The 23,349-nt window shown below is 38.0% G+C and overlaps 1 protein-coding gene and 1 non-coding gene across 10 annotated transcripts in view; one reads left to right on the forward strand and one right to left on the reverse strand.

The window, feature by feature from the left end:
- Positions 1-23,349, reverse strand: part of KIAA1328 (KIAA1328 ortholog) — a 355,771-nt gene that overhangs the window by 178,090 nt on the left and 154,332 nt on the right. The gene's annotated exons all lie outside the window — the stretch shown is intronic.
- On the forward strand, positions 18,519-18,586 carry LOC118521134 (small nucleolar RNA SNORD2). The gene has a single exon (XR_004910007.1). It is a non-coding gene; the product is annotated as a small nucleolar RNA SNORD2 (small nucleolar RNA).

Raw genomic sequence — 23,349 nt, forward strand, 5'->3', positions numbered from 1 at the left:
TTGACATCTGTTGACTTGTCTTCTCCCTTGAGAAATGGTTATAATTTTCTTCTCCTTTTTTTTTTTTTTTTTGTAGGTAGCATTATTTTGAGTTATATCATGGACACTTTAAATGTTATATTGTGTTGACTCTGAGTCCTGTGACCTGCTATAATCTGCTAGAGAGTTTGTTTTAGTAGGCAAATCTGAGGTTCAGACTGCAAGTTCTTTCTTTCTCTGAGCAGTGGTTCTAATTTAAGTTCAGTTCTCAGAGCCTTTGGTATGCTGCTGTGGGTCATAGTTCTGATACTGGTCATATACAAAATGAAGGGACACTCTTACCCTGATCTCTCTTTTCTGAGGTGTTCCTCATGCTCTTTGGCTCAGAGGGGCCTCTTTTCCTAGTTCCTCTGGCAACAAAGGCAGGGCAGCTGCAGCTGCAGCTGGGCATCTGGTCTGTGTTTGGGGCAAAGCTGGGAGAAAAGGGAGAAAGGGAGAAAAAAACAAGGGGATTCCCTCCACACTTCTTAGACTGCTGGGCCCATTTCCTTGGTTCTTCTGGCCAGAAAAATGAAGTTTCTATCAGAGTTTTAGTTGCCAGTGCCAAGCCATGAGAGAAAAGAAACAAACCAAAAACCAAAGAGTAGGACACTTACCCCCAAACTGCCTCTCCAAGTTTTGACTTCTCACCACTGTTGGCCTGCTTTTGTTTACTTACACAGCCGCTTTTGCATTTTGTCCAGTTTTTAGTTTTAATCAGCAGAAAAGGTAAGCTATAAGGGTTTATCCCATGATAGCAGGAGTATAAACTTTCTAAAATATCTTTGATGAAAGTCATGGAACTATAAACTTCTATGGAAATTATAGAAACTAGCTGCATAAATCAAACCACAAAATCTTAATAAGCAAAAAACAAAAAATAAAGAAGAAAAAATATTTCTTCCTAAATCATATGTGTTAATATAAAACAATCATCAAGATGAAAAAGGAATGTTTCATAGCCAAGTGTCTGAACTAATGAAGTCAGACTGCCAATTGGTCATGCTGGTTATAGAGAAAAAGACCAAAATAATTCCTGAAGAATTTTCTACTCTTCTTTTTTTTAAAGTAACTTTTTGGGTGAGGAATGAAGGGAGAAGGGGACAAACATGAGAAGAAGCCAGGACTTTAATATTGGGAAGTCAGAGCATCAACCAGGTGCCTCAGGGTGGTTTCCTTCCATTTGAACATCTTGCAGTGTCACAGACACAGAGAGGAAAGCAAATCCAAGTGAGACACAGGCAGTGTTCTGACAGATCCAAATGTCTAGCTCTACACATAACAAATTTTCTCCTAAAACCTTGCCAAGGTAGTGAATCAGACCCTCAGCCTCCTGATACAGTGAAGGCTAGATAAAATACATCTTATGACCTCTCTTGGAATCAGAAACATTAAAGAGTACAGCAAAATAAAGAGGGTAATTCAGAGAAAATTCTTTAGCTTTTCTCAATCTGTAGATGCTAACATCAGAACTCTAATACAAAAACGCAGAGCACTCCTTCTGCCTGCCCCCTTCCTCGCATGTAGTCACTTCTTGGTAAGGGTTGGTATACTAAGGGTGGTAAGATGATTATTTTTCATATTACCTTCTGATAGCTTCCCAAGTATGTATTTGCTTTCTGTTTTTAAAGCTTAGAGCCCTTTTAAGAGACCCAGTAATCAATGAGAACACATAAACATTCTCATCTACTCCAATAACAACCAAACAACTGTGTTAGGATCCTGGCTCTTCTCATTCTAGCCTTAAATAACTGACTTTGAGGAACTTACTTAATCTCCCTGACCTCCATAAAAGAGGATAATGGTGGTGCCTCAGAAGGTTAAGGGGTAAAACTTAAGTATGTCAACATATATGAAGAGTTTAACAGTATCTGGTACAGGGTAAGTGCTATGTAAATATCATCTATCATTGTTGCTGCTGTTATTATTAAAATAGGTATAAGTCTAACAAGGTAGAAAAGTGAGAATAGATTTTAGAGTCAGACAGAAGGTTTGGTAGCATGCCTGACACTAACCATGTAACCTTGGACAAGTTCCTTAGCATTAGAAAAGCTATTTTGGGGTGCCTGGTGGCTCAGTCGTTAAGCGTCTGCCTTTGGCTCAGGTCATGATCCCAGGGCCCTGGGATCGAGCCCCACATGGGGCTCCTTGCTCAGCGGGAAGCCTGTTTCTCCCTCTCCCACTCCCCCTCTCTCACTGTCTCTCTCTCTCAAATAAATAAATAAAATCTTAAAAAAAAAAAAAAAAAGAAAAGCTATTTCATCATTTGTGAAAAGGAGACAACAAATAACTACTTATGGCATTTTGAGGATTAATAAAAGATAGTGTTTATAGAATAAATTACACACAGAGAAGGGATCAATAAATAATAAATAACAGTGATTATTATCATCACCATCACCCAGCTTCTTTCCAAACAATAAGGAATTCTTCTGCCCTCTGGAGAAGCCATGCTTTTTACTTCGAGTTCCTTGCGGGAAACCAGAAAAATGCAAATTTAATTTCACTGCAAACCACCAGCCAAAGGAGAACTTTCCTATATTCCAGGAAAGGCGAAATAGGAGAAAGGTGCATTTATTTAACAGTTTGCCAAATCCAATTGTCTGACAAAAGTACATGGAGTGGTTGTCTTGTTAGAGATCTAAGTAAGAACATGTTAACAAGGCAGTGTCATCACGTATGTACTGCTCATTTTAAGAGCAATCATTTCACCTTGTTGCTTTACTAATGTATCAGTGATTTTTCTGTACTAAAATGTTTTTTGATTTGAAACCTGTAAAAATAAAATCAGAGCTTTGATTAAAGTTGGTGGATTGAACAGAAAAGGAATGGCAGGAAAGGAATATAAAGAGGTACAGACACACAGGGGTAAAAAAAAATTAGAAAATATACCAACAAAACTTTGGATGTTGGAAAGTAGATGGGTAAACTGGTAAATGAATTAACCTGAACAAAGCAGAATCCTAATTCAGAAGTAGGCTGATTGGTATTAGCTCAGGAATGGGAAGCACTAGGTATTACTAAAAATGGGGGTAGAAGTGAGGCTGAAAAGAGGAGTGTTGATTGGAAGTCTCCTTAAGAAGAAGACAGTAGGTTTTAGAAGGAGATTAATTTTGAAAAGAAAGAAGGTATATAAAGTAAAATAAGCAGTGAGAAGTCAAGAAAGCACTCCAGACTATAGGAACCCATGTAGCAGCAGAGTAAAGAGAGAGTAAAGAGAGATGAAAAATTTTCAAATGCATTAAAAATCACATGATACTAGGAGATACTATGCTGTGCCACTAATTAGCTATGTGAACTACAGTGCCTAAGTTTCCACTTCTGTAAATGAAGGAGTGGATGAGATGAGTGGTTCTCACCCAGGGTTCACAAGACTATCACCTGAGGATAGAATACCTTCTCAAATTTCATGTCTGGAGTCCCATCCATTGAAATGATGATTCCTGGTTATGTGTGTTATAGAAAAAGCTCCCCAGCACTGAAGAAGGTGATTTCAAAAACCCATTTCTAATTTCAACATGCTTTGTACTTCAAATAATGAAGAAACATAAATATAATTAAGCTCACTCAACAGAAACCCATTGCAAGCTTTCCTTTAAACCATCTTGAAGCACACCAGGGACAGGCATAGAAGAGTAACAATATGAATTTACTCCACTAATGAACGTGTTTGTCAAATGAATGAATGTATCCATGGTAGTACTGTCATGAGTTTAATTTTATAACTCCAATTAAATATGTTCATTTCCAATAAACTACTATAGGATATAAACTTTCCTGATATGGAAAGTTTATAGGCTGTACTGGCCAGTGCCGGGGAGGGGGGCGGGGTCAGGTAAAAGCCTCACAGGAAACTGGACGTCCGAGCTCTCCGCATTTGGGGCCCAGGAGGGTTATCTGGTGATATTTTGGGGAGTTCAACCACCTGGAAGTCCCACCAAGATCCTATTGAAAATCCCCTCTGTAACAAAGCCCAAGTCCCTCAATTCAGAAATGGGGAGCCACTGAGGCCCACAGTGATGAGGATCCCACATTTGAGGAATGATATAAGAGGACGTGTAATCTCTCTCTGGATCATGAAGAATCAGGTGGAAAGGATCAAGGATACACTAAGTGAATCCTCATAGAGGAGCAAGATGGCAGAGGAGTAGGAGACCTACATTTCATCTGGTCCCAGGAATTCAGCTAGATAGCTATCAAACCATTATGGATACCTACGAACTCAACAGGAGAGCGAAGAAAAGAATAGCAGCAACTCTCTGAACAGAAAAGCGACCACTTTCTGGAAGGTAGGACGTGCGGAGAAGTGAATCCAAGTCAGTATTCGGGAAGATAAACGGTGGGGGAGGGAGCCTCATCAGCCGCTACCGGCAAGGGATAGAGCAGCAGAGCACAAAGCTGGAACTTTTAGAAGTCGGCTCTGCTGAGGGACGTTGCCCCAGTGGCTAAGCAGGGGGTGGAACCCTCGCTGGGACAGTGTGGTCTCAGGACCCTCGGGGTCACAGAAAGACCGGGGTGCCTGAGTGCTGCAGAGCTCCCAGGTATCGGAGCAGGGAAGCCGGCTGCAGAGACGGAGCCAAGGGGCGGGCTCTCAGCTCGGGGTTGCCATAAACCGTGATCCGTGGCAGTCGGGCCACTGCTCCTCCAGCAGGGACCCAACAAGCGGCAGATCCGGGGAGACTCCCCTTCCTCCCCTGAGAGGAGCGGCAGGGGAGTGCACCGCAGGAATCTGCTGGGTTTGGAGACTCCACATGGGGTTGTGTGCCAGAGATAGAAACGCTCGGTCACAGGCTGGGTGAGCACAGAGTGCGGCCGGAGACTGGGGAGACAGGAGTGATTGACTGCTTTTATCTGGGGGCTCACTGAAGAGTGGGACCCCGAGTTCTCGGCTCCTCCGGGGCGGAGATTGGGAGGCCGCCATTTTTACTCTCCTCCTCCAAAGCTGTATGGAATGCTTGCAGGGAACAAAAGCTCCCAAGAGGAAATGGGAGCAGATTACTTAGCCCAGCCCCTGGCAAGGGTGGTGCAATTCCGCCTCAGGCAAAGACATTTGAGAACCACGGCAACAGGCCTGTCCCCCAGAAGATCAGCAAGAACAGCCAGCCAAGACCAAGTTTACCAATCAATGAGAACGACAGAACTCCAGCACTAGGGGAATACAGCACATAGAATTCATGGCTTTTTTCCCCCTGATTCTTTAGTCTTTCAAAGTTAATTTTTTTAATTCTTTTTTTTCTTTTTCTATTTTTTTTGAATTTCTCTTTTTCCCTTTTTCAACCAACATCTTATCAATCCCTTTTTTAAAAATCTTTTTTATTTTTCATTTTTAGAGTCATATTCTATCCCTTCGTTGTAGTTAACCTTATTTTTGGTATCTATATATAAGTTGTTCTCTCTTTAAAATTTTGGGATACAGTTTCTTCTAACAGACCAAAATATACCGTAAATCTCTAGTGTATGGCTTTGTTCTAGTCTCCTGCCTGATCACATTCTCCCCCCCCTTTTTTTTTATTTCTCTTCATTCTTTTTTCAACCAACTTCTTATCAATTCCTTTTGTGAAATCTTTTATAATTTTCATCTTTACAGTCATATTCCATCCCTTCATCGTATTTACCCTTATTTTTGTACATATGTAAGTTTTTTTTCTTTAAAATTTTGGGAGGCAGTTTCTTCTAACAGACCAAAATATGCCCCAAATCTAGTGTGTGGTACTGATCTATTCACCAGCCTGATCATATTTGATCATATTCTTTTTTTTCTTTTTCTTTTCCTTTTTTTTTTTTCTTTTTTTCTTTCTTTCTCTTTCTTTTCCCCCGGTTTCAGGTCTCTTCTGATTTGTTTAGTGTATATTTTTCTGGGGTCACTGTTACCCTGTTAGCATTTTGTTCTCTCATTCATCTGTTCTCCTCTGGACAAAATGACAAGATGGAAAAACTCACCTCAAAAAAAAAGAACAAGAGGGAGTACCGACTGCCAGGGACCTAATCAATACGGACATTAGTAAGATGTTGGAACTAGAGTTCAGAATGACGATTATAAAGATACTAGCTGGGCTTGAAAAAAGCATGGAAGATACTAGAGAAACTCTTTCTGGAGAAATAAAAGAACTAAAATCTAACCAAGTCGAAATCAAAAAGGCTATTAATGAGGTGCAATCAAAAATGGAGGTTCTAACTGCTAGGATAAATGAGGCAGAAGAAAGAATTAGTGATATAGAAGACCAAATGATGGAGAATAAAGAAGCTGAGAAAAAGAGAGATAAACAACTACTGGATCATGAGGGCACAATTCGAGAGATAAGCGATACCACAAGACGAAACAACATCAGAATAATCAGGATCCCAGAAGAAGAAGAAAGAGAGAGGGGCAGAAGGTATATTGGAGCAAATTGTAGCAGAGAACTTCCCTAATTTGGGGAAGGAAACAGCCATCAAAATCCAGGAGGCACAGAGAACCCCCCTCAAAATCAATAAAAATAGGTCAACACCCCGACATCTAATAGTAAAACTTACGAGTCTCAGAGACAAAGAGAAAATCCTGAAAGCAGCTCGGGACAAGAGGTCTGTAACCTACAATGGTAGAAACGTTAGATTGGCAACAGACCTATCCACAGAGACCTGGCAGGCCAGAAAGGACTGGCATGATATATTGAGAGCACTAAACGAGAAAAATATGCAGCCAAGAATACTATATTTAGCTAGGCTGTCAATGAAAATAGAAGGAGAGATAAAAAGCTTCCAGGACAAACAAAAACTATAAGAATTTGCAAACACAAAACCAGCCCTACAAGAAATATTGACAGGGGTCCTCTAAGCAAAGAGAGCGCCTAAAAGTAACATAGACCAGAAAGGAACAGAGACAATATACAGTAACAGTCACCTTATAGGCAATACAATGGCACTAAATTCATATCTTCCAATAGTTACCCTGAATGTAAATGGGCTAAATGCCCCAATCAAAAGATACAGGGTATCAGATTGGATAAAAAAACAAGACCCATCGATATGCTGACTGCAAGACTCATTTTAGGCCCAAAGACACCTCCAGATTGAAAGTGAGGAGGTGGAAAACCATTTACCATGCTAATGGACACCAAAAGAAAGCTGGGGTGGCAATCCTTATATCAGACACATTAGATTTTATTTTATTTTTTTTAAGATTTACTTATTTATTTGACAGAGAGAGACACAGCGAGAGAGGGAACATAAGCAGGGGGAGTGGGAGAGGGAGAAGCAGGCTTCCTGCTGAGCAGAGAGCCTGATGGGGGGTTCGATCCCAGGACCCTGGGATCATGACCTGAGCCGAAGGCAGACGCTTAACGACTGAGCCACCCATGCGCCCCAGGCAAATTAGATTTTAAACCAAAGACTATAATAAGAGATGAGGAAAGACACTCTATCATACTTAAAGGGTCTATCGAACAAGATTTAACAATTGTAAATATCTATGCCCCTAACATGGGAGCAGCCAATTATATAAGCCAATTAATAACAAAAGCAAAGAAACACATCAACAACAATACAATAATAGTAGGGGACTTTAACACCCCCCTCACTGAAATGGACAGATCATCTAAGCAAAAGATCAACAAGGAAGTAAAGACTTTAAATTACACACTGGACCAAATGGACTTCACAGATATATTCAGAACATTCCATCCCAAAGCAACAGAATACACATTCTTCTCTAGTGCCCATGGAACATTCTCCAGAATAGATCACATCCTAGGTCACAAATCAGGTCTCAACCGGGACCAAAAGACTGAGATCCTTCCATGCATATTTTTGGACCACAATGCTTTGAAACTAGAACTCAATCACAAGAGGAAAGTTGGAAAGAACTCAAATACATGGAGGCTAAAGAGCATCCTACTAAAGAATGAATGGGTCAACCAGGAAATTAAACAAGAATTAAAAAAATTCATGGAAACCAATGAAAATGAAAACATATCTGTTCAAAATCTTTGTGCTGCAGGAAAGGCAGTCCTAAGAGGAAAGTATATAGCAATACAAGCCTTTCTCAAGAAACAAGAAAGGTCTCAAATACACAACCTAACCCTACACCTAAAGGATCTGGAGAAAGAACAGCAAATCAAGCCTAAACCCAGCAGGAGAAGAGAAATATAATAAAGATCAGAGCAGAAATCAATGAAATAGAAACCAAAAGAACAGTAGAACAGATCAACGAAACTAGGAGCTGGTTCTCTGAAAGAATTAACAAGATTGATAAACCCCTGGCCAGACTTAATCAAAAAGAAAAGAGAAAGGACCCAAATAAATAAAATCATGAATGAAAGAGATCACAACCAACACCAAAGAAATACAAACACTTATAAGAACATATTATGAGCAACTATATGCCAGCAAATTAGATAATCTGGAAGAAATGGATGCATTCTTAGAGATGTATAAACTACCAAAACTGAACCAGGAAGAAATGGAAAACCTGAACAGACCCATAACCACTAAGGAAATTGAAGCAGTCATCAAAAATCTCCCAACAAACAAGAGCCCAGGGACAGATGGCTTCCCAGGGGAATTCTACCAAACATTTAAAGAAGAATTAATACCTATTCTTCTGAAACTGTTTCAAAAAATAGAAATGGAAGGAAAACTTCCAAACTCATTTTATGAGGCCAGCATTACCTTGATCCCAAAATCAGACAAAGACCCCATCAGAAAGGAGAATTACAGACCAATATCCCTGATGAACATGGATGCAAAAATTCTCACCAAAATACTAGCCAATAGGAACCAACAGTACATTAAAAGGATTATTCACCACAACCAAGCGGGATTTATTCCTGGGCTGCAAGGTTGGTTTAACATACGCAAATCAATCAGTGTGATACAATCCATTAATAAAAGAAAGAACAAGAACCATATGATCCTCTCAATAGATGCAGAAAAAGCATTTGACAACGTACAGCATCCTTTCTTGATTAAAACTCTTCAGAGTTTAGGGATAGAGGATACGTACCTCAATATCATAAAAGCCATCTATGAAAAACCCACAGCGAATATCATTCTCAATGGGGAAAAACTGAGAGCTTTCCCCCTAAGGTCAGGAACACAGCAGGGATGTCCACTATCACCACTGCTACTCAACATAGTACTAGAAGTCCTAGCCACAGCAATCAGACAACAAAAAGAAATAAAAGGCATCCAAATTGGCAAAGAAGAAGTCAAACTCTCACTCTTTGCAGATGATATGATACTTTATGTGGAAAACCCAAAAGACTCCACCCCAAAACTGCTAGAACTCATACAGGAATTCAGTAAAGTGGCAGGATATAAAATCAATGCACAGAAATCAGTGGCATTTCTATACACCAACAAGACAGAAGAAAGAGAAATTAAGGAGTTGATTCCATTTACAATTGCACCCAAAACCGTAAGATACCTAGGAATAAATCTAACCAAAGAGGCAAAGAATCTGTACTCAGAAAACTATAAAATACTCATGAAAGAAATTGAGGAAGACACAAAGAAATGGAAAAACGTTCCATCTCATGGATTGGAAGAACAAATATTGTGATGATGTCAATGCTACCTAGAGCAATCTACACATTTAACGCAATCCCTATCAAAATACCATCCACTTTTTTCAAAGAAATGGAACAAAGAATCCTAAAATTTGTATGGAACCAGAAAAGACCCCGAATAGCCAGAGGAATGTTGAAAAAGAAAAGCAGAGCTGGCGGCATCACAATTCTGGACTTCAAGCTCTATTACAAAGCTGTAATCATCAAGACAGTATGGTACTGGCACAAAAACAGACACATAGATCAATGGAACAGAACAGAGAGCCCAGAAATGTACCCTCAACTCTATGGTCAACTAATCTTCGACAAAGCAGGAAAGAATGTCCGATGGAAAAAAGACAGTCTCTTCAACAAATGGTGTTGGGAAAATTGGACAGCCACATGCAGAAGAATGAAACTGGACCATTTCCTTACCCCACACACAAAAATAGACTCAGAATGGATGAAACACCTAAATGTGAGACAGGGATCAAAATCCTAGAGGAGAACACAGGCAGCAATCTCTTCGACCTCAGCTGCAGCAACTTCTTCCTAGAAACATCTCCAAAGGCAATGGAAGCAAGGGCAAAAATGAACTACTGGGACATCATCAAGATAAAAAGCTTTTGCACAGCAAAGGAAATAGTCAACAAAACCAAAAGACAAATGACAGAATGGAAGAAGCTATTTGCAAATGACATATCAGATAAAGAGATACTATCCAAAATCTATAAAGAACTTATCAAACTCAACACCCAAAGAACAAAGAATCCAATCAAGAAATGGGCAGAAGACATGAACAGACATTTTTCCAAAGAAGACATCCAAATGGCCAACAGACACATGAAAAAGTGCTCAACATCGCTCGGCATCAGGGAAATCCAAATCAAAACCTCAATGAGATACCACCTCACACCAGTCAGAATGGCTAAAATTAACAAGTCAGGAAACAACAGATGTTAGAGAGGATGAGGAGAAAGGGGAACCCTACCGCACTGTTTGGTGGGAATGCAAGCTGGTGCAGCCACTCTGGAAAACAGTATGGAGGTTCCTCAAAAAGTTGAAAATAGAGCTACCGTACGACCCAGCAATTGCACTACTGGGTATTTACCCCAAAGATACAAAGGCAGTGATCCGAAGGGGTACGTGCACCCCCATTTTTATAGCAGCAATGTTCACAACAGCCAACCTGTGGAAAGAGCCAAGATGTCCATTGACAGATGAATGGATAAAGAAGATGTGGTATATATATACAATGGAATATTATGCAGCCATCAAAAAAATGAAATCTTGCCATTAGCAATGAAGTGGATGGAACTAGAGGGTATTATGCTGAGCAAAATAAGTCAATCAGAGAAAGACATGTATCATATGATCTCACTGATATGAGGAATTCTTAATCTCAGGAAACAAACTGAGGGTTGCTGGAGTGGTGGAGGGTGGGAGGGATGGGGTGGCTGCGTGATAGACATTGGGGAGGGTATGTGCTATGGTGAGCGCTGTGAATTGTGTAAGACTGATGAATCACAGACCTGTACCTCTGAAACAAATAATACATTATATGTTAAAAAAATAAAGTTTATAAGTGTATTCATAAACTATATAACTAATATTCATAAGTCTATCCTAGATGTCCAGCTAACTGACTTTACTTTGATGCTGCTGTCTCCCACAACTGTTTCAATTCTTCTGTCACAGCCTTAGATTTTTTCTTCTTTTTGTATTATTTGAGAAGTAATAAATGAACACAAAGGGAAAATTCAGGCATTAGGAGGAAATAAAATGAAAAGCAAAACCATCTCTGTCCCCTACTCCCAATCCCACTGACAGAGGTAGACCCTCTCCTCCATTTCTGATGTGTTACGTCTACAACTTTACTATATGTAGACTCCTATTTCTTCAATTATAGTTATATATTTATTAAGGAAATCCAGCATTTTCCTCATTGTAAAAGATGTAGAATTTAGCTCACTTATACTACTACATCCTTTAAAATTTTTCTTAGCTATGTTTTTATCTTCAGTTCTATATATTACCTTTCTAACTCAGAATAATAATTATGAGCTCTACTTGATCCATTGCTTTAGACTGTATCTCTTGACTCCCCATTCTGTAAAATGAGAAAATCAGTATCCATACTTCCTTCCACCTCTATTCCTCCCCATCATATTCCAACTTTTAACACTATGCCATCTCTCTCACATCATCAAGGTTTTAACATCTGTATTCTTTTCAGAAATAATTATTGGATCTTCCATGCTTTGTGTACAGTCTTATTATGAAAACAGAAATTCTACAAACACATAAAATAGGTAAATACTTGTTACAGCAGACACAGGACATGTGATTAGATTAATAGAAAGCAAGAAGTCAGCATATGGTCACCAAACCAGATACTCGAAAGGGAGTATTCTAAATGTAGAGGTCAATGACATCGCTTTCTAACATTTAACTCCTCAGAATCACATCTCATTTTGGTTTACGTTATTTTGAACCATGACTTTCTTGTTCAGCTTTTCATTTTTACTACATTTCTAAGTACCTCTTTCTCCTAGTTGGTAAGAATACTTGCTATTCCCTCGGCTCAGAACATTCTTCCTAGGCTCTTCATATGCTGGCTTTTAATATTTGAGGTCTCGCCTCAAGTGATATCTCCTCACCAAAGGATTGCAGCTGTTTAATCATTATTTGTAGAAATGCTCAATTAAATGCTGATTTGCTCTCAAGTAGTTTCTTTCCAGAACTGCTGCATGGCTGTTCTCCAGCAAAATTAAAAAGGGATCCAGGAAAGATGAACGTACAGCATTTAAGAAACACTGGAACTAACCCCAAAGTAAGGCCTAAGGAAAGGCTACATGCGGGAAAAAAATGCAATTGGACCCTTGCCTCACACCAATCCCCCAAATCAATTCCAGATGAATTATAAACCTGCATATCAAAGACAGAACTATAAAACATTTAGAAGATGATGTACAAGAGTATTTTATGCCTTGGAGGAGAGAAGGACCCAAAAAGCAAAAATCATAAAAGATGATAAATTCAACTGTTTTAAAATTAAGAACTTCTATTTATCAAAAACACCATAAAGACAGTGAAAGATAAGCCATAAACTGGCCAAGGATGTTTGTAACACATATAACCAACAAAGGAAAACATTCAGATTATGTGAAGAACTTTTATAAATCAATATGAAAAGACAAACTATCCAAGAGAAAAGTGGACAAAACCTGACTAGGCATTTCACAGAAAAGGAAAAGGATAATATACATATGAAAGGTGCTCGACTCCCCTCGTCGTAGTCTGAGAAATACAAATGAAAATGACTATGAGATGCCCTTTGTGGTAGACTGTTATACTGGTGGCCCCTGGAAAACCACACCTCCCAGTAGTCCCTTCCTGCTGACTCTAGTCTGGGCCAGTTACTCACTTTTTTTTTTTTTTTTTAAGATTTTATGTATTTATTTGACAGAGGTAGAGAGAGAGCACAAGTAGGCAGAACTGCAGGCAGAGGGAGCGGGAGAAGCAGGCTCCTCGCCAAGCAGAGAGCCCGATGCGGGGCTCGATGCCAGGACCCCGGGATCATGACCTGAGCTGAAGGCAGACGCTTAACTGACTGAGCCACCCAGGCGCCCCAAGTTCCTCAATTTAACCAACAGACACTTTGCCAGTTGTGGACCAAATCTGGAAAAAGATTTGGCAGCTTCCATTCTTGCAGGAGGCCCTGAACCTGCAGGTAAGAAGTCTAGCTACTTTGCCAGATGAACTATAGGGAGAGGCTACCTGGGGAGAGAAAGAAAGGCCCAGCCATGCCAGTGTCATAGTTAACAGCCAGTTGCATGAGCCTCATGGGTGACCACAGGCAAGATCAGCAGAACAAGCGCATAGCTGAACCTAGCTCAAACTGCAGAATGTTAGTTGTTTGTCTAAGTTTCGGGGTAGTCTGTTAAGCAGCAATAGATAACTAAAACTAAAAGTTATTTTACTCTTTTTGTCTTCCAAAAACCTGGAAGGTAAAAAAGCTGTCAAATACACTGAGGAAAAAAATCCATTCAGTATTTTTTTTTAAAGATTTTATTTATTTACTTGAGAGAGAGAGAGAGAGAGCGCATGAGCAGGGGAGAGAGAGAAGCAGACTCCCCACTAAGCAGGAAGCTGGACGTGGGGCTCAATCCCAGGACCCCAGGATCATGACCTGAGCTGAAGCTGAGCCACCCATGTGCCTCCAATTCAGTAAAATCTTAAGACTTTTTTTTGGCCACATATACTACTAATTATTTATGGTTAGTTAACTAAATTTCCAGATATTTATTAGATGCCTTTTGGCACAGAGAGGAATTAATGTGGAAGAAAAATTGTCAAGATTCAAATAATAAAAGACCGATTCTAAATCTTAATTGCCAACTAAAATGGAATGATTAAGCCATGTTACACCCAACAGAACACTATGAAGCCATTAGGGAAAACACCAAGATATAATGTTAAGTGACAAATACAGAACCCAAAATTGTTAGTACACAATGATTAGAATTATACTTTTCAAATACACAGGTAAAAATCATAAGGATTATGAATTTTTTCTTAACCTGCTTTCCAATTTTATTATAATATAGTTAAACTAATTTTACAATTTAAAATAAATATATCTTTTAATAAATGAAGGACCAACGAATGAATGGATAGAATAGGTAAGAATGAGGAGTAAGGGGAGCTATTAATTTTTTTGAAGATCTAGAAATCACTATTAACTGTTAGCATAAGGAGCTACCTCAGTTGAGGGCAAAGCAAAGGCTGCCATTCCCATCAGCAGTATCTAGTATTAATATGTTATTTTTTCTCTCAATAAGCACCTGTGATTTATCAATATCTACCATTTCAAAACATTTTTATATTCTTCAAACACATATTTCCACTTCAGGGAATTTACTCAACACTTGTAAACATATTCAAAACTATATGTACAAGAATGTTCACTGCAGTATTCTTTGTAATAGGAGCAAATTAGGAAGAATCGTGTGTCAACAAGATTGATTAAATAAATTATGATACAGCTATACACTAAAATACAGAATGGACCTTAAAAAGGATGCCATGAATACATGTATGTACTCCACTGGAAAATATATGCAACATATTATTAAGAAAATAAAATTCTAAAAATTGCATGTATAGAATTAACCTACTTTTCTAAAATTACAGTATTAGATCTGCAGAGAAGAAAATCTGGAGCAGTATACATTAAAGTTAACAGTAGTTACTTCTGAGAAGGAGATTACAGAGGACTTGGAATTAATATACCATAAATTTTTGAATTGCTTGAATATTCTAAGACCAAAATGTGTTAGCATAACAATAACAAAGAAACAATAAACTATCTTAAAAGAAACTGTCTTTCCTGGTTTGTGTTCACTTTCTAATTCCTTAGCTTTTTCTGGGAGTTCCTGGGGCTGAACCTCTCTTCTTAATGATTTAAAGAAATCAAAGAGCCATGTTTAGATGGGAATAAAAGCAGAAAAAACTGGGGGAAAAAACTGAGTGGGGGCTTCTGTCTGTCCCTATAGATTTACCCACATTGTCTCCTTGATGCCCTGTCCTAGGGCAAATGCTAGTCTGGACGGACCACAGATCAGAGCTTAGGCAGCAATTCTGACAAACCCAAATAACAGGTGGACATAGCAATCCATTTTATCAAGGATCCCTTTTCCTTGTGCTTTAAACCAAATGAACACTGGGGGTTACAAAAATTTTATTCTTAGAAGATAAAAAAACCCTTTATTCACCAATCTCAATTTCATTCTCAAAGTACTCAGTGCTGGTGAATATAGTACCTCAGGACTGACAGAAATGAAAGCCAGGTGTGATAATTAATCCCTAAACTGACATAATAATTCGGGTTGAATGTTATAAGCACAAAAGATGAATAACTAAACATAGGGACATTCTCAAGCAGATGATGTTTTCGGTTTTCACCAGAACCTACTTCACAATCTCAAAAAAAAACCAAACCAAACAAAATCAATTCTAACAATAATAATCATAACAATTGGGAAGGGATTGTATAGCATGTACTGCATGCAAGGTAAAAATGTATTTGTTTTACATTTATTAATTCATTCGATCCTGGCAGAAACCCTATAAGTTATAGTCTCTACATTTTTCCGCATTTTGCAGAAGAGGAAATTGAAGCTTGCTAATGTTAAGTAACTTCCCCAAGGTCACAGTAAGTGGTAGAGCTTACTGTATAAAAACCTAAACATTCTGGTTCCGAAGTTCATGCTCTTAGCTGGCATTCAGAAGGAATCCTTGAGGAATGAGCAGAAAAATGTCTTGTCTACCAAATAGCAGGCCCTAGAGCAAGACTATAAATATAAATCAGTACCCCCAAATTTAGCTTGAAGAAGCAGAATGCTGTAGTTTGTCAAATGGTCACTTATAAAATCTTTCACACACACAATATTTAAAAACCATGAACTGTAATCTAGGATATAGCCAAATGCCTAACACTTCTAGCTCACAGTGATGGCTGTCTATTTACTGGTCAGGAGAGTAGTAATGCAGAGTAAACGGGTGAGTATGCACAATATCTAGCTATATCCTGTTAACAGGCATGGCAAAAAAAGATTTAAAAAGTGGAAATTTCAGGTTTAATAGCTATTTCTTAATATATATTCACTTATATAAAGATGTCATAGTTAAAAACATTTAAAAGTCATCTGGAGAAAAGATTCACATAAAATTTATTTTTAGAAACTGATATTCAGCCTATTGCCATCAGAGTTGATTGCTCTTATATGTAAACTTCATTCAAGTTTCTGCAGGTTTGAAAATACAAAGACTGACATTTAAAGCCTGTGTAATATGTCATTAAAAAGCAATTAAAATGGGAACATTTCTACTTGTCAGGAATATACAGTTTGTTAGGTAATGACTATAGTAACTGTTTACAAGTTCCTTTTATGAGTATTAAATATATCATGTACTCTTAAATATATTACAGGGGAAAAGATAAAGCTGAACCAGGGCTGGAGAATTTACTTGGGTCACAATAAGTCCAGGCAACTAAAACTTTAAAGAAAAATCATGCAGTTCTTCTTTTTTGTTTTTTTAAATAGCTTTATTGAGGTATAACTGATATGCAATAAACTATACATATTTAAATTGTACAAGTTGATCGGTGTTGGCATATGTATATACCCAGGAACCATCACCACAATCAAGATAACAAACTCCATCACCTGCAAAAGTCTCTTTGTGTCCCCCTGTAACCTCTTGTACTCGCTCACTACTTCTGCGCCTGATGAACTAGGCGAACACTAATCTATTGTCATTAGAGATTATTTGGGTTTTTCTAGAGTTTTATGATGGAATTATACAGTTTGTAATCTTTTAAGTCTGGATTCTTTAACTCAGCTTAATTATTTTGACCTTTATCCATGTTTTTGCATGTATGAGCAGTTCCTTTTTATTGCTGAGTAGCATTCCATTATATGGATATACCACAACTTGTTCATCAGTGCATCTGCTAATAACATGTGGGTTGTTTCAAGTTTGGGGCTATAAAAAATAAACTGCTGTGAACAATAGTAGTGGATGCATGCTTTTATTTCTCTTGGGTAAATACCAAGTAAAATGGATGGTCATATAGTAGGTGTATGTTTTACTTAGACCTCTGCAAAGTTGTACAATTTTACATTCCTATCAGCAGTGCATGAGAGTTCCAGTTCCTTCACATCTTTCACAGGGTAAGCTTTTAAAATTCTGGCCAATAGCCAAATTACTTATAGCTGTGTAGTGGTACATTACTGTGATTTTTATGTTCATTTCCCTAATTGTTAATGATACTGAGCATCTTTTCACGTGCTTATTTGCCATCTATACATCTACTCTTGTGAAGCATCTGTCCTAATCTTTTGCCTGTTGTTTTAATTCAGTGGTTTGTTTCCTTGTTATTGAGTTTTTTTAGTTCTTTTTATATTCTGGAGGAATCCTTTATCAGATAATTGAATTCCAACTGCTTTCTCTCAACCTGTGGCTTGTCTTTTCATTCTTTTAACAGAGCTTTTTGAATAACAAGTTTTTAATTTTGATGAAGCTCAATTTCTCATTTGATTCTTTTATGGATTGTGCTTCTGATGTTGTAGCTAATGAGTCTATGACTAACCCAAGGTTGTAAAGATTTTCCCCTGGAAGTTTTATAGTTTTTGGTTTTACATTTATGTCTATGATCCATAAGAGAAGATCTAACTGGAATACTCTACCTAATGCCCCATGAATTATTAACTTTATCCCTCGGGTTGATAGGAGCAGGCAATATTCCCAAGTATTATTTTACTTATATTAATTCGGAAATGAAACAATCACTTTCTTTGAAAAGTTTCTATCCCTTGCTCCTGACCAATTAGGTTTTCCTTGTTAGTCAGAATTAACTCCAAAATAATAGTACTTATTACTACCTCTTTACCATCATTTAGGCCAAACATCATTACATATTCCAAATTTACAAGAGGAAATCTTCTAGCATATACCCAATGTTATATATTCAGGAGTCCCTATTACTATCTTATTTCCATGGCAACCTTTACTTGGTTTTTAGGGTGGCATCATCTACTTCCTATTCTGTAGACTCCTACAATATACATTACTTCCATATTTATTTCCTATTATCTTTACCCAAATGCTTTTAACTATGATTCTGGTTTCTTTATTCTTAAATTCTTAAATCATTTGTAAGTGCGAGTTGACATTGATTTAGACCATCTGCTTCTATAATGCCTGCAGTTTATATTTGTGATAGACGTTCTCTTAGGTGCTATACTTCACCCTAAGGTTTCTGAGTCTTCAGAAGCATATTGATAAGCATTCGTGCTATCTTCTTTCAAGGCAATACTAGCCTGGTTAAGGGAGAAAGAAATCTGTGGTTAAAGGCTCAGAGGCAGCTATGATACCATACTCTTGGAGAACTGAGGAAAATAAATCCCAAAATAAAAAAACAGTGGCAACATTCGAGACTGACCTGTAATGAAGAGAATACTCATTGCTCATCACTTGATAAAAGAAATAACAACAGCAGTGGCAAGGATTAAGAGGAAAGATTTGCTGCTGTAGCCTACAAGAAGTTGAAATAGGGGTGCCTGGGTGGCTCAGTTGGTTAAGCATCTGCCTTTGGCTCAGTTCATGATCCCCGGGGTCCTGGGATGGAGCCCTACATCAGGCTCCCTGCTCAGCAGGGAGTCTGCTTCTCCCTCTCCCTCTGCTCCTCTCCCCCCACCCTTGTGCTCACTCTCTCATGCTCTCTCTCAAATAAATAAATAAAATCTTTAAAAAAAAAAGCTGAAATAGCCCCATTAGACAAAAGAGTAGGTGTGTAGTACATTACATTTCTATTAATCTCTAAGGAACACTAATGTTCAACAAAAAGCTAGTAAAGAGACTAGACAAAAGGGAAGTTAAAAATAGGGTGAAAGTTCCAACTCTCAATGTTGATTGCGGCATATACAGATGCAGAAAAGAGTTAACACAGCAGGCCCGAGACTGCTATCCTTAGAAAACCCTGTTTGCAAGGCCGGCCCTTGGTTGCCAGTACGGAAACTGGATTTTGGGAGGATTCTCAACATTCCCTAATGAATAATGGTATTTTACCAGGCCCAAAAGGTTTGTAGAAACAATATAGTTTATGCTGAACATCTGCTTTCCTTCTGTAAGTCTGGAAATCAGTACATGCTAGGCAAAGGGTACCTATATGACCAGCCCTCAATAAAAACCTCAGCACTGAGTCTCTAATGAGCTTCCTTGGTAGAGAGCACCCCATACATGTTAGATGCTGGAGAAATTAAGTGCATCCTGTGTGACTCCACGTGGGCAATATTCTTACAAGATTGTATCTGATTTCCTCCAAACTTCATCCCATGTACCTTTTCCCTTTGTTGATTTTGCTTTATATCCTTTCACTGTAAAAAATCAGCTATGAATGACTTTATGTTGAGTCTCATGGATCCTCCCAGTGAATCACCAAACCATTCCCTAGTGGGGTGGTCATGGAAACCCTGATACCTGATTTCTGGGTTTAATAGATTAATATGGCCCCTTGCTTAAAAAGATGTGAAGTGCAGGTGGTACTCAGTTCCAGCTGGGTGTTCTCCTCTATGAGACTGTGCTCTCAGTACTCGGGCAAATACTCTGAAAGAAGAGCACCAGCAAGCAAGATTCATTTACGTAGCAGAGTGAGGGTAGAGAAAAAAACAGCAGGCACTCAATCTGTCAAGCATGTAGGCTTTTATCAAGCACTTATTTCACGCCCAAAGCAGAGCAAAATGCTTAAGCCTAAACATCTTTTTGAGAACAATGAACACTGCACAAAGGTGTAAGCCAAAGAAAGCAACAGATTTATGAATCAACAGAGCATTAACCTGAAAAAGTTAGTGCCTTGATTCAATCTGGAAGAAGAACTGAAGTTATCAACATGGTTAGCTACTGATACACAGTGAAAGACGGAGGAACACTGGACTGAGGCCTCAGTGCTAACCAGTGCTGTATTTGGGGAGACACACAAGTCACCTTTTATGTTTATACTTCCTTCTAGCCTATTCTCTTAACATGTTGCCTCCATAAGTACTATATTTATATCTGACTGATTAAAAAGCATGATTCTCACTCTTAAAAATATTAATAAGTAAGCAGGAAGATATAACACTCTCTGTTTATCAGGGCTTTCTTTTAATCAATATTCTATTTGAAATGAAGTAAATTGTCTTAGCAAGGCAGAAATCACTCATATGGCCTGGGAGATTAAGATCATATAACAACACAAGTCAAACGTTGAACTCCAATTCCTAAATTTACCTGACTGCTTCACTCTCATGGATTTCCTCCAGATTCAGCATCACAAGATTTACAGCTGGAAGGAATCTTAGGTAACATCAAGACTATTCCAGTGTTTGACAAAAGAGACTAAATGTTCTCCTCCTATGGCATTTAAAATAGAATATCTTGCATTGTTTTCTTTCTATCCATCTACCCAACTATCCACCCTTCCTTCCCTTCTTTCCTACTTCTCCTGTCCTTATATCCATTCTGTCTCTTTAATCAGAGTAAGTAATTAAAAGGGAAGTCCTCCATCTAATTCAGGTTTTTGGTAGCTAATGTTGTAACCTGTAAAAATCAGTCTAGCAATGATTATATTTAATTGTGACATTCGAATTTTCATTGAATTTGATTAACTATTATTCAACAATAAAATCTGCTACCAGTGGAAAGGTAAAAACATATGCAATATACCACAGATTCTTTCTGAAAAGGACAGAGCTCCCACAAGCTAACAAGCCCAGCTGTGCCTAGTTTCTCTCTTTAAGCAATAAACTTACTGATTATGGGAACTTATAAACTTCTCATACCTAGGCATTAGCCACCACTCCAGGTAGTCAGTAGCCATGTGTGGCTATTAAAATTAATTAAAATTAAATTAAAAATTCAGTCTCATTAGCCACATTTCAAGTGCTCAAATGTTACCATATTGGACAACGCACACATAGAACAGTTCCATATAATCACAGATAGTTCTACTGGACAGCACTGCTCTAGGAGGTGTTCTGCTAACAGGGTACTTAGATTCACAAGTGATTTCTCTGTTTTTCCTTTTTTTGCTTATATTCCCATGTACTTCATTCAGAGGCTTTCTACATGACAAATAGTAAGCATATATCTAAGACACATATAAAAAATAAACAACAGAGTTTTTAAAGTAGCCATGTGGTAGGACTTTAAAATTATTATTCCTCTAAAAGACATAGGTTTGGCCATTAATCCTAACTGAAGGGGAATAAAAACTTTATTTTTTTAAATTATTTTTTTTATTTGGAAAAGTTATTTAGGAACAATATCAACTGGGTAAAGACAGTCAAAAGGTACAGCTTCCAGTTATAAGAAAATTAAGTTCTGAAGATATAATGTACAACATGATGACTGTGGTTACCAATACTGTATTATACATTTGCAAGTTGCTAAGAGAGTAGATCCTAAAGGTACTCATCCCAACAAGAAAAAATTTGTCACTATGTGAGGGGATGCACAATAACTTAATGTGGTAATCATTTTGTAATATATACATAGATCAAATCATTATGTTGTACATCTTAAACTTACATAATGTTATATGTCAATTATATCTCAATTATGCTAGAAAAAGAAGAATATGAGTAAGTGAAAAAAATGAGAAGAAAAAAAGGATATCAAACAATAAAAAAGTTCTAACAACAAACTCATACACCCTTTACCCATACAACATTAAACTCATACACCCTTTACCCAGACTTACATATTATTACATTACACCCCATTTTCTTCATCATTTGCATATTTAGACATTCACACACACACATACGTAATATTTTTGAGGTGCTCGAGAGTAACTTACATACATCATGACCCTTTATCCCCACACACAGTGGCCATTTCTTATGAATAGGAATATTCTCTTACATAACCACAGCACAGTTATAAATTCCATAAATTTTATCTAATCTACCATCAACATTCTGATTTCATCAGATGACCTAATAATGTTCTCTATGTTCTATTCCTACCAACAGTATAGGATATAGTCTAGAGTCAGATACTGCATTTAATTGTCATCTCTCTCTCTCTCTTTTTAAAGATTTTATTTATTTATTTATTTATTTTTAAAGATTTTATTTATTTATTTGACAGAGAGATAGAAGAGCACAAGCAGAGGGAATGGCAGAGGGAGAAGGAGAAGCAGGCTCTGCACTGAGCAGGGAGCCTGATGCGGGACTCAATCCCAGGACCCTGGGATCATGACCTGAGCCGAAGACAGACGCTTAACCATCTGAGCCACCCAGGCACCCTAAAGATTTTATTTTTTGACAGAGAGAGACAGCGAGAGAGGGAACACAAGCAGGGGGAGTGGGAGGGAGAAGCAGGCTTCCCGCCAAGCAGGGAGCCCGATATGGGGCTTGATCCCAAGACGTTGGGATCATGACCTGAGCCAAAGGCAGACACTTAACGACTGAGCCACCCAGGCGCCCCTAATTGTCATATCTCTTAGTTCTCTTTTAATCTGGAATATTTCCACAGCTTTTGTCCTTTATGATATTTTAATTTTTGAAGTGTATAGTCCCCTCCCTCATTAGTAGAAGGTTCATCATTTTGTGTTTGCTGTTCCCTTGAGATTTGGATTCAGGCTCAATGGGAACACTGAATAGATGATGTGTTCTCATGATTTAATATCTGGAGACTTTTAGAGTCCACCAGTCTTTCTTGGGAGATGTTAATTTTGATCACCTGGACAATTTTTCCACACTGTATAATTACTGTTTTTTTCTTCCTTACAATTAATAAGCAGTGTAAGGGGAGACACTTAAAGACCATGCAAATATCCTGATCTTCCTTCTCATTTTCCCCTTGACTAAGCAGCCATTGATGACTCTTGCTTGATTCAATTTTTTCATGATGGCTTCAAAATAATAAATTTTCAACTTTAGCGCTTCTTCCACATATACCAGTTAGCCTTCAGCACTATACTGTAAATGAAACCCCTCCTTCCTCCTCCATCCATGTATGTATGTATGTATGTATGTATGTATGTATTACTGGTATAAACTCATGAATGTATATTTTCCCCAATAGTGTACAATTCATTTCTATTCTAAGCCATTTATTTAAGTAAGTTCTTACTATGTAATATAGTTCCTATATTAGGTGATATCATTTAAAAATGAAGTGATGACTGGGTTATTAACATAATCCCAAACTGGCTGGAAATATAAGTCCTGGTCCCAGATGACCAGAGAGTGGG

This window comes from Halichoerus grypus, chromosome 13, assembly GCF_964656455.1.
Source record: "Halichoerus grypus chromosome 13, mHalGry1.hap1.1, whole genome shotgun sequence".
NCBI lineage: Eukaryota > Metazoa > Chordata > Mammalia > Carnivora > Phocidae > Halichoerus > Halichoerus grypus.